The following is a 15,458-nucleotide window of genomic DNA, read 5'->3' as shown; positions in this document are numbered from 1 at the left end:
GAGGTTTAAGCTTTTATAGCCTCAGACACACAAACTTATTTTCCATATACACATTATGGTCACCCTTATCGGCTACTGTGTAATTAAGCTGTTTGACACCCCACCACAGCCCTCCTTCTTCCTCTCTGGTAAACAGCATTCCGTTGTCAGAATCTGAAGTTTTGTTTCATCTGATCATTGGCTTTGTTTCATTATTTTTCACATACGAGTGAAATTATTTATGAAGTCTTTTGCTCATATTTCACTTAGCACAAGCCCTTCCAGGGCATCCAGAGGGGTTTTTTTTTTCCCAAAGCCCCTTTAAAATTTTTTTTTAATTTTATTTTCCTCTTACACTTCATATAAACACTGTGGTTTACTAAGTTATTCCTGATGATTTGTTACAGATATTCAATATTCCAACACCAAGCCCACCACCATTGCACCTTCCCACCACCATTTTTTCCAATTTTTCCAACCACCCCTTAAGCCTGACCCCATAGCAAGCCCTCAATAATTTATTTTATATTGCTTGTTATAAATAATTTGCTTTAAAAAATATATCTAAAAATGTTTCCTTAGAAGAAAGTGAGTGAAAATTGTTGTATTTAACCACGGAGCCATTAAACCCTTGTATAAGAGATTATTAAGATGTTGTTACAGGTTAAGCCTTCTGTGTGATATTTTGTTAATCAAGATTGGTTGCCTTCTACATTATATCCCATCCAATTTTGTGTGCTACTCCTGGTTTATCAATATTGTAGAGTTTGAGATGTCTACATTCACAGCCGCACACTCCAGGAAGTTCAAAATTTGTATTGGTGTGAAACAGCTGGAGTTAAATTTTTAACTCGGTGGGAGCTTTGGGGTGTGTACATGACTGCCAGGGCTTCTGGAAGTACAGGGAGATGTGGGGGAGGTTGCCCATCCCAACTCCATGAAAGCCTGGAGATTTCGGTCATAAAACCCACATACCTGAGTTTTTCAACAGGTTAATTTCTGGAGGAGGTTTATTCTGAGCAGTGGAGTCTGGCCAGGGACACGGCAGCAATTGTGAAGTATAGAGGTTTTCGGCTGCCTGGGTTCTGTTTGGGCAGGTGTTGGGCTCACTTGCCCACCTCCAGGGTGCCTCAGACAACTCAGTCTTGTGCAGGGTCCAGAAGAATCTCTGCCACTTGTTGATCTCTTCCAAGATTTATTTATGAGCCTCTGGATCATGGCTGCTGAATGTGCTTACTTGGCGCCGGAGGCAGTTCATCCATCCAGAGGGTTTTAACTGGCAAAATTTTATCCTTTTTATAACCAACAGGGTTTTCTAATTTACATTACCACCACAGTGAAAGCAAGTTGTCTTTTCTACAATTCTATAACCTCTCCAACACTTGTTGTTTAGTGTCTTTCAAACAAGAGCCATTCTCGCAGGTGTGAGATGACATTTCACTGTTGCTTTGATTTGCGCTTCCCAAATGATGAGTGGTAAGCACCTTCTCATGTGTCTACTGGACACCTGTGTGTCTTCTTTTGTCATATAATTCTTATCACAAAAATTAATAATAGTTTCATGGAAACTTATATACACATATATAAAAACATTGAATGTGTCTGATATCATTGTATGATACCACACTCACAGAGATTTTTTTTTTTGCTTTTTAGGTCACACCCAGAGATGCTCAGGGGTTACTCCTGGCTTTGCACTCAGGAATCACTCCTGGCAGTGCTTGGGGGACCATATGGGATGCCGGGGATCGAACCCGGGTCGGCCGCGTGCAAGGCAAACGCCCTACCTGCTGTGCTATCGCTCCGGTCCCACTCCAGAGATTTTTTAAGAGTATGAGGAATAAAAGAGTGAAGAGGGTAGTCAAGGAGACATGACAACATTTGTTCCCTGGGTTCACATGGCAGTGCAAACAGTTCTGTAATACCAGATGTGTCCTTCTGGTATACAGCGAGTTCTCACTCATCCACCCATCTCACATAGTGCAGCTAGGCCTCACCCAAGAGAAGGGAGCACCCAGGCACAATGTTGGTTACATACAGTTAAAACTCTTGCCACGTTGGTCTGCCCCCAAGACTGATCCTCCTCAACAAAGGATAATTCTTTCTCTGGGTTCAAACTCTGTATATATCAGAGTTTTCAATAAGAGCAATTAGCCCTGACACCTTACTTACTGTCATTCATTAGCACCTCTCAAGTGTAACAGCAACAGAAAGGGTGAAGGAGTTCCGGAAAGGAAGGGAATCTAAAAAGTTCATGAAGAAAGAATAAGGTAAACTGAACAGAATCAATTAAAAAAAATGTAGGAAAGGGGCTGTCAAGAAGTTGTAGAAAAATGAAGTGAAAAACTTCCACTTGGAACACTGATGGATGCTCTTAAAAGGGTGCAGAAATCAACAGGAAAATCAGTAACAAACTGAAAGATGTTTGGTCTTGGGCTATGGAAAAACTACTCGAGCCTATTTTCACACATACCTGAGCCTTTTAAAGGTTCACGGTAATTTCTGGAAGTAGGCAGGGTGCACCTTATGTAACCACATGGAGAAAATCAGCAGGAGATTGCATCTAATCCAAAACTTTTTCCCCCCCCGGAATGAATAACCAAATTAAAAACTTTAATGGGGAGGAGCCTCCAAGAGACATTTGATGGCCACTCTGAAGCTAATTCCCAGGTTTGCTTTTGCTGAAGAGTGTCTGTAAATTGGGGGTACAGGCCAAATGGTCTGGATAATAAAAGTCTTCAGAGAGTAAGAGGGAGAATGAAGAGGTAGCCTAGGGGTGACTGAACAGGGATGATAGCTTTATTAGTTTCCCACTGTGTGGCCTATAATACAAATCCTCATCCCCGTTTCCTCATGAATCTTCAGCAACAAGTCCATCTTGTTAATGCTTCCTGGAGTTCGAGTACTGTGAAGATCTCTGGGAATAGCATGAGCACCCGTTAAGCACAGAAGGCCTGCCACATTTGGATTTCAATGGAGTATGTACAGATCTCAGAACAAGTTCCTAATTTGAAGAAAGGAGTTCCCAACAGTGGCTTTTCAAAGAAATGTCAGGGCATTGAAAATATGATGTTTTGAATGGGACAATACCAAATCAATGTTTGTATTCAAAACTAGATTTCAGAAGTGAAGGTGCCTACAATGCCCAAAAGGGGGTAGGGGAGAGAGAGAGACACACACACAGAGACAGAGAGAGAAGAAAAGTGCCTGCCATAAAGGCAGGTAGGGGGGTAGGGGGCGAGCGGTGGGGCGTGATGGGAGGGAACCTGGGGACACTGGTGCTGAGAAATGTACACTGGTGGAGGGATGGGTGTAGGAACACTGCATGACTGAAATACAATCATGAACAGCTTTGTAATGGTCTATCTCACTGTGATTCAATTAAAAAAAATTTTTTAAGTGAAGGTACCTAACCCTCAAAGGCAAAGGAACTTATCATTTCCCCATTTTCAGGAGCCATGGGACAGGGAATTCTGCGAAGCATCACTTTTCACAACGGTGAATCAGAGTCTGGGCTCTCCACTAAGTGACAGACGCTACCATGAGGGCCGGAGTCCCGTTTGAGCCCAGAGCTTCATGGAGTTCATTTCCCAGAAGTACATTCCATTTTCTTCTCCATCAGAAGGCTGCTGAGACACCATTGGGTGGCACTATTGCTTACATTTTAAAATTCCAGGCCTTCAAAGCCAAGTCCCCTTTCAAACCCAGCAGCCAGCAAGAAAAAATAACAGAACATTCTCCAAGGGGCTCTAGAAGGTAGCTTCCTGCCAAAGTGTTTCAGCAAGACGGTCCAAGCACAGAAGGTTCAAGATAAGTAAATATGATTTCTTGGAAAATAATCCAACTCAATTTTAAGAAATCAGTGAACATGAGCATCCTCATTACAATTTCCTGGTAATCCGATTTCCTATAGAGCTCTGCTATTGGCCCAAAGAGGACAGTCAGCAATTGTCATTCACTTCTGTGCAGGGGCTAATGGACCAGGCACACAGTTCTCGGGCTTTTGCTTTCTGGGAACATGCTTAAGCCTTGATTGGTTGATTACCCCTGTAACTGCTATATCTATTCAAAGTAGTTTCTTTTAAGAAAGGGTTCACCTGTTATATTAATGGGGGTTTCCAATGATAGACTTAAGGTCCCTAGCTACTGTATTTAGCTACTATCCCTGCTTGGACATTTCTCAACATTGTCATAAAATGGACCTTTGAGGAACATAATGATTCTCATCACTCTTCTTCTCACACCAGTTCACTAGCAGAACAAACCAGCATGGGCGGCAGCCAGCAAATTAACATCGGGAACAATTGCTATGGCTGTCATTTTCTGGTATAACTCACACAGGCACATATGTGCCACATACAATCAGATTTTATTCAACAGAGCAACCCTGTATTAATTACATTTTTTCACTGCTAATATTTTTTTCATTGATTTTATAGCTCCTTCCATGCTGCTTTGCTGGAGTAAAACCAGACACGTCCACTACTAATTGCAACACAATGAGAGACTCTAGTATCACAACGGATTACATGTGCCGATTCCTTTCAGTGGCATAAGCTCAACTCATGGCAGCCAAAGGATAAATAGTGAGAAGGGAAAAACTAAGAGCTTAAGTCACATGTGAAATTGGAGACATATGCCCATAGAGAATTACACCAAAGTTTGCTGCAATGGATATGACTGTTGATGCTTAAGGCAGTCTGCTGGTCACTGTTTGAAATACAAGAGAGAGAGAGAGAGAGAGAGAGAGAGAGAGAGGGGCTGGAGTAATAGTACAGCAGGGAGGATGCTTGCCTTGCATGTGGCCAACCTGGGTTCAATCCCCAGCACCTTCAGGGTCTCCTGAGCACCACCAGGGATAATTCCTGAGTAAAGAGCCAGAGTAACCCCTGAGTACTACACGGTGTAGCCCAAAAAACAAAAAAAAATGTTAGGCAACTCCAGCCACATGTTTTTTTTAATTTTGTTTATAAAGTTGTTCACAATAGTTCATTACAGATAATATTCAAACACCAATCCCACCACCATGCACCTTCCCACCACCATAAGAGGAAAGTGTGTGAAGATTGTTGTATTTCATCCTGGAACCATTTAAGTCCTTGGATAAGAGATTACAAGCATATATGTTAAACCCAAAACAAATGCATGCTACTTTTGGTACATCAGTGGGCTACAGTATAAGAGGTCGCATGGCCCCAAATGCGGCCACCCATTCCAAGACACTCTGTGTTGCTCTCTTCTGGGGGCTTTATTTCATAATCTCTGCATCCTGGTCATTGATGAGATTATATGGCAGTTTGTGGATGTGACTGCCAAGCTACTGGAAAACTGGGGAGCTGGGAGGAGGAGGCGCAATCCCATTCTGAGTGAGCTTGGAGATCTCAGTCACGGGTCCCACATACCTGGGTTTTTCTGCAGGTTCCCCAGGCCACATGTTTAGTGCCACCAGATCCAGATGGCCAGGGCTCCATCTGGTTTCGTCACTGACTAGTTTAGTCCCATGTCACTACAGAATTCACCTACAAATCTTGCAGCCCCAGCCTCTCAATTATAAAATGTGAAATAAAATAATAAATTTATAATTTAAATCTATAATAATATAATCTTTGCAGGAACAACACTATCAGGCCCCCTAGGGATGCCTGAATCCATGAACAGTACTGAACCCTTATATATAATAATTTTTCCCCTACATATACATCTGATAAAGCTTAATTTATAAATTATACATAAGAAAAGATGAGTTATAGCTGAAAATTAAAAGGACAGTTGTAGCAACATAAACTGTCATAAAACATGTGAAAATAATCACTTTCTCTCCCTATCTCCCTCTCACTCACACATTTTATTGAAGGTAATATTTGTACTAAATCAGGGAAAGGGAAACCATGGATTAGAAAGGCTGCCAGACTCACCTTAAAAAATTGCTGCGATGTTAGACATTGAAAATTAGTGCTGGAGGATATGAAACAGATAGGCTCACAAGTGGGCCTTCAGAAAAATGGAACTTGAGAATATTGAGACTCATTTCCCACAAATACCTGATTCAAAAAAGATGTATTGGGGCTGGAGCAATAGCACAGTGGGTAGGGCGTTTGCCTTGCATGCAGCCGACCCGGGTTCGATTCCCAGCATCCCATATGGTCCCCTGAGCCCCACCAGGAGTAATTCCTGAGTGCATGATCCAGGAGTAACCCCTGTGCATTGCCAGGTGTGACCCAAAAGGCAAAAAAAAAAAAGATGTATCTCCTGACCATAAGATCATCCCCCAAGAATGTCTGCCCAGCCCCATGCCAATGAACTGACCACATTGACTCAGGTCAGGCTGCCCCCTCTTTTACTCCTTGCCTGTAAGTGCAACCTGCCCCAAACCTTCAAGAGACTTCAGGGAGCACTTCTGGAATACAACTTCACTACTAGCCCCAAATATGCGATTCCTAGTCACTCAATCTTGCCTCAGTTTAACCTCTTTATTTAAGTTGACAAATAATACATATAACAATCCCTCCATATGGAGCATAATGTTCAATAAATAATCCAAAAACACTAGATCCTACTACTGTGTTTCTATTCTTCCTGACTACTCAATATGTCACGTGCAAGCTACACACTGAGTGTTCTTAACCAGCACTCAGATTTGAACAAGGGGTCTCCCCTCCCAGGGCTCCCCTTTCCAGGACAGGGATGCAGCTCAGCAACAGAACACTTGCCTTGTATGTATGAGAGCCTGTATTCCATCCCAGGCACCATGAAACAACAACAACAAAATGTCATGTAATCAGATGAGAGAGACAGATCGATGAGCTGAGTGCGAGCAAAAGGCCTGAGTCCATTCCCCAGTACGACATGGTCCCCTGAGCACCACTCACTCTTCGCAGAAAAATGTGGTGGATGGGACAGGAGCAATAGGGGACAGTGGCGAAGGAGCTTGCCTTGCAATCAGCCTACCCACATTCAGTCCCAAGCACTCTACATGTTCACCCAAGTCCTAACCTCAGAGAAAGCCCTGAGCACTGGTGGGGATGGCCTCCCAAAAAACGTGTGATGGGGTATCCTTGTATATGGATATATACATATCCCCATAGTTTTGTGGGTGACCCCATGTCTATTTGTATTAAAATGTTAGAATTCGTTCTATAACTATTTATCACTTACTATATGCTACAAGAAACAGTAACAACAAGTCTCACAGTGGAGACGTTACTGGTGCCCACTCGAGCAACTCAATGAGCAACGGGACGACAGTGATACCGTGATATGCTACGAACTGTTCTAGATGCTGAAAAGGAAACAGCAAATTAGACAAATTCTGCAGCATCCTGCTTTGTTCAGATGAAAGTGTGCTGTTTTCTCATGGGCTTCTTGAAAAACTGCCTCTTTCTTCTTTTTAATAACTTTATGCTATCACGTTGTGATGTGAGTCTACGAAAACAGGTTTATTCTCCTTTTAAAAGACATCAAGGTTCTAATTTTCTACCATTAACATACAGGATCTCTGTGGACTTACTGTAACTGTATCCTATGAACACAAAGAAAAAAGTTTTTTTTTCAGTTAAATAGCTTCCTGAAGATGCGTATCCATCAGACTTTTTCCTGACACTGGACGTTATTTTACAAGTCTGGAGTGTTTCTATAGCAGCTCCTGCAGCTGTCCCTACCTGATGAGAGTTCAAACATTTGGAACTGACAGCACATTTCCCTCCCCACATTTTAATAAGAGACTGAACTTTTGCATTTCAAATAAATAATAAAAACGTTAAACCCTAATTCTATTTTGTAGATTTAAGTTATAATTCACACCAGTTTATTAAAAGGCTGCTTTTAGGCTTTTCCACCCACCACTTGGCATTTTAAATATGCTCTCATTATTAATAAAAATCTGTGTTTTAAGGAAAAATTTTCAAACTGGCTTTTGAAAGGGTCCCCAGAGGACTGCTGTGGATAACTACTGACGTGAAGAAAACCCACCATTTACCATGTGAAATTACCATCTGCATGTCTACAGGGCCCTTCATGGAGGCTGCCTGGAGCCCTGTGTTCCCTCTGCACCCCGAAAGGGGGGTAAGAGGTCTCCCCCTGGGGCTGCCCGTCTGATGTGGGTGCCCACAGATGACAAATGAGCACAATCGGTCTATTTGTGATGAATGGGACCTATGTGGGCTCCCACCTACTAAAGTGCTAATTAAATATGCACTTTTGTCATTTAGTAACCATGAAGAACTAGGCACCAGTGAATTGTGAAGAGAACTTCAAAGGCATGCAGCACCAAATTCAGTGCTCGCCAATCAAATTTTGAAAAAAAAAAAAAAGCATACAGGATCAGTCAGCAATGCTGTGAGGAGGCAAAAAAAAAAAAAGTCGTGCTTCGGGGCATTTGTGATTTGTGAGCTTGGATGATGAGAGGACTTCTCTGTATGTAAGAATGCAGAAACAGCAAGAACTGCCTACATGCATAAAAGTTCAAACGTGAAGCTGGTGAAGGAGGAATAAACTTGTGATTTATTTAGAGCAGCGATTTTTTAAAAATTTTTAATTAAGAATCTGTGGTTTACAGTAATGGTTTCTCATTCACATAATAGAGCAGAGGTTTTTAAACTTTTTGAACTGGGACCCATAGTAAAAAATCTATTTTATGTAAGACCTGACATAGACACACATATACATGCACACACGTGTAACCGATGCACATACATGTAACTGAAGCGAAAACTTTATTAAACAATACTCTTAGTCTGTGATATTTTTCCATCCTATTCTATTAAGTTTCCATTTTGACAAGGTTAGTGATGCCATATTGATTCCAATACACACAGCTTATAATTTACTATTTGCTTGTGTTCTTGCCACACTCAATTGTGCTGAGGGCTTACTCCAGCTCTGTGCTCAGGGATCACGCCTAGGGGCACTCGGGAGGTCATACACAGTGCAGAAATTAAATCTGGGTTGATCATGTGCAAAGCTAGCACTCTGCCCACTGCTACCTCAATGATTTATTACTACTGAACGTCAGCAGCTATCCATTGAAATTAGAAAATTCAAGTGACTTCATGAAGAAGGGGAACTCAGGCATACCATCTTCACGACTTAAACTTTAGCATCCAAAAACCTTGTTCCATCCCAGTTCTATAACTGGTCTATAATTTGGGAATAGTGCTTCACAGATTTATAAGCTTCAGTTTCTCCATCTGGAGGGTGATAATCATCTCCAGTTACGCACAAGGTTTCTCAAAAGGACAGAAACAGTTAACAGCAACAGGGAAACAATGACCCTGGTGATGTGATCGCTCATCTTGAAAAACACTCTAGAAATGGGAACATAACCCAGAGCAGCAGAAACCCTCCCACGAAGGGATAGTTCATTCATGAATCCCAGTCATGCAAATAAAGGTTTCTAGAAATATAGTGATCATATTTCCCCAAGTCCAAAAGACACCATTTATAATACTAAAACAGGTACATGCATAAACACATGTTTATAGCAGCACTACTCGCAATAGCCAAAGGGTAAAACTATCAACTGGCTAATAAACAAATGCACAGAGGAACAACCTGGATGAAGCGCCGAACCATGGTAAATGAAAGAGGCCAGTTACCAAAAGACACATGCTTTCTGATTTCATTTATATGAATTATAAATCATTTTATCCAGGTGAGATAAAGCCATAGAGACAAAATACTGATTGGTGGCTGCCAGCTGCTGATGGGAGCGGGAAGACAAAGAAAATATTTTATAAGTGAGGGGTTTACTTTGGAGTAATGAAAATTTGAGAGACCAAGAGAGAGACCGTAACCATACAAACAGTGTGAAGATATTCAGTGTCACTGAATTGTTCATCCTGAAACTCACCATTTTCTGTTATGAAACTTCCAGTTCAACACATTTTTCTTAAAGAATGGGCAGAGTGCATACTTGGCATGTGGGAGGCTCAACTTGAACCCCAGCATTGCCAGGAGCTATTCTTAAGCACTGAGCCAAGAGTAATCTCTGAGAGCTTCGAGGTGTGACCCAAAAATAACAACAAAAAAAAAATTTTAAGAGAGAGAACATAGAACATAGTACCTATGTACAATATACATACTCCAAAGAGACTCAGTAGGTATTTGTAATTTGTATTCCCAGCCTTCTGACAGAAATAAATATCATTATGATGCAAAACATTTTTCTGAAATTTTGGGCCATATCTGGCAGTGCTTAGGGGCTACTCATGGCTTTGTGCTGGGGGACAAAGTGAAGTTGAGGGGAGGATGTCCACACCTGGAGGTGGCTCAGGGAACCATATGTAGTGCCAGAGATTGAACAAGGTGAGTTACAAACAGCTCTGGACTATCTATCTAGCCAAAAATTGTTATACTTAAGAGATTGGCATTATATTCTGCTATCATTCTGATTAAAAAAAAAGAAAACCCACACAAATTTTCTCAAGAGCTAACAATTAAAAGGTAGCATCTAAAGAAAGCAATGCATATAAACCACACAAAGAGAGAAAGCAATAAGCTAGCTGGGACTGAGAACAGAACCATGGCAAGAAACTGAAAGGTAATAAATTCAGAGTAATGAATACTTTTCAAGACGAGCTTTTCCTTATTTGAGTTGAAGATGATTCCCATAATAGAGAGATTGGTACCTCAAGGACCCAGGCTACTTGAAACAACTAGAGGGGGAAGGAAAGGAAAAAGATTAATGGGAAATAAAGGTGAAAGGAACAAAGTGACATCCTATACTTAGGTGTTTTATCAAAAGGTAGAATGAGGTCAATCTGGCTTGGGAAATAAATAAACATTCAGGAGTGTAGAATTTCAACTTAAATGACATCATGTGGGGCTGGAGTGATAGCACAGCGGGGAGGGCGTTTGCCTTGCACTTGGCCGACCCGGATTCAAGTCCCAGCATCCCATATGGTCCCCTGAGCACCGACAGGGGTGATTCCTGAGTGCATGAGCCAGGAGTGACCCCTGAGCATTGCTGGGTGTGACACAAAAAGAAAAAAAAAGACATCATGTGACTATTTAGGGGATGGGGGTGTGGGAAATCCAAGTGAGATTCTCTCTCTAAAGAGGGAAGGAAAGAACTGAAGGAAAGAAGGGAGAAAAGAACTGACCTATGGTGCATGATTACACTGACACCCACGCTAGGAAGAGACACAGATCCATTATAATATATGCAAAGGAGAACACATTAGGTTGACAAGGAAAATATTTCAAAAATAAATGGAAATAAGTTGCCCAAGGTAGAGAAAACAAAGAGTAACACAATATTTAAATAGATAAATAAAAGCTTAAGAACTACATTCTAAAAGATCAAGTGAGAAAACTGTAGAGTCGGGTAAGAATAGGATGGTGGTTAGGGTGCTTGCCTTGTACATGGCCAACTCAGGTTTGATTCCCCAGCACCTCATATTGTCCCTTGAGCTCCGCCAGAGTGAGTACTGAGCACAGAGCCAGAAGTAATCTCTGAGCACTGCCGGGTGTAGCCCAAAAATCAAAAATAAATCAAAAATAAAATGCAGGGTCCAATTTAGCTACAAAAATCCTCTAATGCACCTATAGAACATATGTATACAAGCCCTTACACACACTGCATTTTCCTCGTATTTCTGAGATCTCAGATTTTTGGCAAATGCTGATGTAGAAATTGTTTTAGTTAAAAAAGAAAAAAATGTGAAAAGCTCAGAGGGCGCCAACCAAAGGAAAGCATGCAATGAATAGGCTTCCGATCTTTCAGAGAGTTTGTCAACAGTAAATGCGAAGAGCTAAGTGGGGTAAACCCAAGAAACACTGAACCAGATCACATTATTTGCAAGTGGGATCCAAAAATCAAAGTGTGAAAGTAGATGCCAAAGGCTGTGCATGGACGATGTTTAAGACGAACTTTTGACGAGTAGATAAGTTCTGGAGACTAAGTGCATAATTATTATAGAAGACTACATCTTAACCATTTCATAACCAGAAAAGAAAGGTTAACTATGTGATGGGTGGAGTAACTAGCTAACTCTGTAGAGGTAATCTGATGGCACAATATATAAAACTATCAAATCTATAAACCACCTCTTATATATCACCTAAAGTTATATGTCAATTACACCTCATTAATAAACAATAAAGCAAACAAACAAAATGGAGGGGGTGCATTTGTTTCCAAGGGGTGCTATAATAGAGCCAGAGGACTTAAGACAATGGAAACGTACTCCCCCACACACACATACACCCCAGTTCAATATGTCTGAAGTCAAGATGTCACAGGGTCCCCCTATCATTAGATGGTGCAGAGTGCTGCCTTGCTCCTTCCTAGTTTCTGGGGGCGGGGCCTATACTGGGTGTCTCGGGCCTGCAGTTTTGTCCCTAAACTCTCTCTGTCTCTCTGGTCCCTTGTGTTCTTCTTGTGAGTCTCTCCCTCACCGGCTGCCCCTCCCTTCTCTCATTAAAAACACCAGTCAGGTTGGATGAGGCCCACCCCGAGGACTTTCCTGGGACCTGATTGTGTCTACAAAGATCCTATTTCCAAATGAGATCTCATTCAGAGCTCCCCAGGCTTGGGACTTCTACCTGGCTTAGGCCAGCTCACAATTAAATTTTTTAAAAGAGGAGTGTAAGAAAGAGCCTGGAAAGTAAAGTAGCACACAGGGAGGGCTTGCCAACCTGAGGCTTCAGAGCGAGCCCCTGAAACATCAATAGATATGCATGGATGCGCTTGTTGCTATGATAATTCGTGTTTGTAAAGCTTCTATCGACATTTTCCTGGTTCTAACTGATCTACATAGAACTCTGAAACTTTTTGCTTTGTGCTTATACCTGGCTTACACCTGGATCTGCACTCAGGGATCACTCCTGGAAGGCCTGGGGACCAAATGGGGAGCCAGGGATCTTTCCTGTAGTCAATTACTGACCAATTTCAACTCTCCTACCCTGAGGGTCTTTTTGGTGGTCAGATTCCATGGTTACCAGGCAAGTGCCTTGCATATGGGATGGATGAGTGGTGGGTGAGTCTTTTTTTTTAACTTAATGAGTCACAGTGAGGGTACAGTTACAGATTCACACATTTTCGTGCTTGTTTTCCCTCATGCAATGTTAAAGAGCCCATCCCTCCACCAGTGTCCATTCTCCACCACCAATGAACCCAGTATCCCGCCCGCCCCCCAATCCCATCCCCCCTACCCCACCCCGCCTCTGTGGCTGGGCATTCCAATTTGATATCTCTCTTTCCTTTTGGGTGTTGTGGTTTGCACTAGGGGTACTGAGTGGCCATCATGCTCAGTCTCTAGTCTACTTTCAGCACGCATCTCACTTCCTGCGCGGGATCTCCAATCACATTTTACTTGGTGTTCCCCTCTCTATCTGGGATGACTTTCCCCCAGCGTGTGAGGCCAGTTTCCAAGCTATGGAGCCAACCTCCTGGTATTATATACTACTATTCTTGGGTGTAAGTCTCCTACTCTGTTATTTTATATTTCACAGATGAGTGCAATCTTTCTGTCTGTCCCCTCTCTTTCTGGCTCATTTCACTTAGCATGATACTTTCCATGTTGTTGATATAAGTTTCCATATAAGTTGATCCACTTATATGCAAAGTTCATGACTTCATCTTTTCTAACAGCTGCATAGTATTCCATTGTATAAATGTACCAAAGTTTCTTTAACCAATCATCTGTTCTCAGGCACTTGGGTTTTTTCCAGATTCTGGCTATTGCAAACAGTGCCGTGATGAACATGTAAGTGCAGATGTCATTTCGACTGTACTTTTATGTTTCTCCAGGATATAGTCCCAGAATTGGTATTGCTGGATCAAATGGAAGCTCAATTTCTAATTTTTTGAGGAGCATCCATATTGTTTTCCAGAAGAGCTGGACCAGTCGGCATTCGGTGGGTGAGTCTTGACCTCACCACTTCCTAGCTTCTTCCCAATCCCATCATAAATCCAACGTGGAAAATAAGAACACCCTTTCCTGAGGGTATTGTGCATAAATGAGGCACGTAGGAGAGGTGTCCCCTCAGACTGTAGCACACAGTCTAAGCGTACAGAATTTATATTCGGAGGAACACACAGCAACAACATTGCCAAACAAGGCATTTCTGAGAATGTGTCCTGATTGTTAAGCAGCACGTGACCGGACATATAAGCTCATCATTGAGATCAATGTTCAGTAAATGACAGTCCAGGGCACTGGGAGTATTTCAGCAGTGCAAGCTCTGCCATATGAAAGAGAGGCAGTGCATTCTGCAGTGATTTTAGGCAAATTCTTAACTGGTTTGTTCTGCTTTGAAAAGGCTGCGTGAAAGCACACTGGTCCATGATGCCAGCGGGATGCTGGCTGTGATCTGACACCAACCTCCCAGGCTTACTGCAAAGTTAACAAAAACCACAAAGGAAGCAACTATGGCTCGTTCCGTGATACACAGGAAAGTGCACGGGGGTCTTATGATGACGTAGTCACATTTGCTACTGAATCACTGTGGGAGAAGCTTCTTGCCCAGAATAGAAGACACGGCCAGAAAACTCTCAATTCTCAGCTGGCTGAGTTTTATGGGCTCATTGCTGAGTACAGATTCCTGTTTACTTGATAAGAATATGTGCCTCCCTCATACTTCAGGAAGAAATATATTCCAGGGGTCAAAGGGCTAAGATTCTGAGGGCTAGTTAAAAAAAAAGTGTTCTGGGATATTCATAGTAGCATTGTTTATAAAAATGTGCAGAGCCAGGAATAACCCTTGTGCATCGCCGGGTGTAACCCACCCAAAAATAAAAGCAGAGAGAAAGAAAGAAAGAAAGAAAGAAAGAAAGAAAGAAAGAAAGAAAGAAAGAAAGAAAGAAAGAAAGAAAGAAAGAAAGAAAGAAAGAAAGAAAGAAAGAAAGAAAGAAAGAAAGAAAGAGAGAGAGAAGAGAGAGAAAAAAAGAAAGAGAGAAAGAGAGAAAGAGAGAAAGAGAGAAAGAAAGAAAGAAAGAAAGAAAGAAAGAAAGAAAGAAAGAAAGAAAGAAAGAAAGAAAGAAAGAAAGAAAGAAAGAAAGAAAGAAAGAAAGAGAGAGAAAGAGAGGAAGAAAGAAAGAAAGAAAGAAAGAAAGAAAGAAAGAAAGAAAGAAAGAAAGAGAGAGAGAGAGAGAAAGAAAGAGAGAGAGAGAAAGAAAGAAAGAAAGAAAGAAAGAAAGAAAGAAAGAAAGAAAGAAAGAAAGAAAGAAAGAAAGAAAGAAAGAAAGAAAGAAAGAAAGAAAGAAAGAAAGAAAGAAAGAAAGAAAGAAAGAAAGAAAGAAAGAAAGAAAGAAAGAAAGAAAATATACAAAGTTAGGTGGCTCTGGAGTCAGCCAATCAGGCTGGAACTTTCACACAACCTTTGTTACAATCTCTCAGCTCTGCTTTCCTATTTTCCACAGGGCGATTGTGAGAATTTAATTGTGAGACTTAATTGTGGGAACAGGGGAGAGGAGTCCTGGGAACACCTCCCCAATAATGGGTGTGATTTGCAAAGCAAGAGGCCCTTGGGGCTCCTGG

This window comes from Sorex araneus, chromosome 2 (assembly GCF_027595985.1).
Source record: "Sorex araneus isolate mSorAra2 chromosome 2, mSorAra2.pri, whole genome shotgun sequence".
NCBI lineage: Eukaryota > Metazoa > Chordata > Mammalia > Eulipotyphla > Soricidae > Sorex > Sorex araneus.
This window is presented reverse-complemented; position numbering follows the sequence as displayed.